Source organism: Arachis ipaensis, chromosome B1 (assembly GCF_059453495.1).
Source record: "Arachis ipaensis isolate K30076 ecotype BB chromosome B1, ASM5945349v1, whole genome shotgun sequence".
NCBI classification, from domain to species: domain Eukaryota; kingdom Viridiplantae; phylum Streptophyta; class Magnoliopsida; order Fabales; family Fabaceae; genus Arachis; species Arachis ipaensis.
The window spans coordinates 128,337,007-128,339,386 of record NC_142436.1 but is presented as its reverse complement, the minus strand read 5'-3'; the positions used below and the strand labels follow the sequence as shown (position 1 = coordinate 128,339,386).

Sequence of the window (2,380 nt, the reverse complement as noted above, 5' to 3'; positions counted from 1 at the left end):
CTTCAGAAGAAGCCTCTTGAGTACTGTTGGATGCAGCTTGCATTCCATGCAGACTCTGAGAGATCATATTGACTTGCTGAGTCAATATTTTATTCTGAGCCAATATGGCATTCAGAGTATCAACTTCAAGAACTCCCTTCTTCATAGGCGTCCCATTACTCACAGGATTCCTTTCAGAAGTGTACATGAACTGGTTATTAGCAACCATGTCAATGAGTTCTTGAGCTTCTGCAGGCGTTTTCTTTAGGTGAATGGATCCACCTGCAGAGGTGTCCAGTGACATCTTTGATAGCTCAGATAAACCATCATAGAATATATCCAGGATGGTCCATTCTGAAAGCATGTCAGAAGGACACTTTTTGGTCAACTGTTTGTATCTTTCCCAAGCTTCATAGAGGGATTCACCTTCTTTCTGTCTGAAGGTTTGAACATCAGCTCTAAGCTTGCTCAGCTTTTGAGGAGGAAAGTACTTGGCTAAGAAAGCCGTGACCAGCTTATCCCAAGAGTTCAGGCTGTCTTTAGGTTGAGAATCCAACCATAATCTAGCTCTGTCTCTTACAGCAAAAGGGAAAAGCATGAGCCTGTAGACTTCAGGATCTACTCCATTAGTCTTAACAGTATCACATATCTGCAAGAATTCAGTTAAGAACTGAAAAGGATCTTCAGATGGAAGTCCATGAAACTTGCAGTTCTGCTGCATCAGAGAAACTAATTGAGGTTTCAGCTCAAAGTTGTTTGCTCCAATGGCAGGAATGGAGATGCTTCTTCCATGTAAATTGGAATTAGGTGCAGTAAAGTCACCAAGCATCTTCCTTACATTATTATTATTTTCGGCTGCCATCTCCTTTTCCTGTTCGAAAATTTCTGAAAGGTTATCTCTGGATTGTTGTATTTTAGCTTCTCTTAATTTTCTCTTCAGAGTCCTTTCAGGTTCTGGATCTGCTTCCACAAGAATGTTCTTATCCTTGCTCCTGCTCATATGACAAAGAAGAAGGCACAGAAAAATACTAATAATAATAGAGATCCTTTATACCACAGTATAGGGATCCCTTTGTGAGTGGAAGAAAAGAGGGGGAGACAAATAATGTGATGTAAAGGAAGAAATGCAACTGTACGGATGGAAGAGATGTGAGATGAGATGTTAGGATATGAATGAATAAATAGAATAGGATGGGGGAGGGATAATTTTCGAAAATTATTTTGAAAAAGAGTTAGTGATTTTTGAAAATAGTTTTTGAAAAATGTTTAGTATTTTTTTTTTCGAAAATTTTTGAAATAAAAATAATTAGTTAATTAAAAAGAGATTTTTGAAAAAAGGGGGAGATATTTTCGAAAATTAGAGAGAGAGAGTTAGTTAGGTGGTTTTAAGAAACAAACAAAAAGTTAGTTAGTTAGTTGAAACAAATTTTGAAAAGATAAGAAGTTAGGAAGTTAGAAAAGATGTTTTGAAAAGATATTTTTTTTTGAAAAAGACAAGATAAGAAGATATTTTAGAAACTAATTTTGAAAAAGATTTGATTTTTAAAATCTCAATTAATGACTTGATTCATAAGAAATCTCAAGATATGATTTTAAAGTTTGAATCTTTCTTAACAAGGAAGTAACAAACTTCAAATTTTTGAATCAAAACATTAATTGATTATGTTATTTTCGAAAATTTGATATAAAAATAAGAAAATGTTTTTTGAAAAATATTTTTGGAATTTTCGAAAATAACTAAGAATTTTGAAAAAGATTTGATTTTTGAAAAAGATTTTGAAAGAGATAAGATTTTCAAATTGAAAATTTGATTTGACTCATAAGAAACAATTTGATTTTAAAAATTTTTGAAAAAGTCAACTCAAATTTTCGAATTTGATGAGAGAAAAAGGGCAAGATATTTTTTTGATTTTTGAAATTTTTATGAAAAACATGAAAATTATGCAATGCATGAAATTTTTAGATCAAAACAATGAATGCATGCAAGAATGCTATGAATGTCAAGATGAACACCAAGAACACTATGAATGTCAAGATGAACATCATAGACACAATTTTGAAAAATTTTTAATGCAAATAAAACATGCAAGACACCAAACATAGAATTCTTTAATGCTTAGACACTAAGAATTCAAGAATGCATATGATAAACATGGAAAGACACAAAACAAAAAATCATCAAGATCAAACAAGAAGACTTACCAAGAACAACTTGAAGATCATGAAGAACACTATGAATGCATGAAATTTTCGAAAAGATGCAAGATGCATATGCAAGTGACACCAAACTTATAATGTGACTCAAGACTCAAACAAGAAACACAAAATATTTTTGATTTTTATGATTTTCTAATTTTTTTTTTTGGATTTTTCTTCGAAAATAATATGAAAAAGAAAAAAT

The 2,380-nt window shown here is 31.7% G+C and overlaps 1 non-coding gene across 1 annotated transcript; it reads left to right on the top strand.

Annotated features, from left to right (window-relative positions):
* Positions 1 to 337: 337 nt before the first annotated feature.
* Positions 338 to 445, top strand: LOC148578340 (small nucleolar RNA R71). Its single transcript, XR_015903327.1, has one exon. It is a non-coding gene; the product is annotated as a small nucleolar RNA R71 (small nucleolar RNA).
* The last annotated feature ends 1,935 nt before the right edge of the window (positions 446 to 2,380 follow it).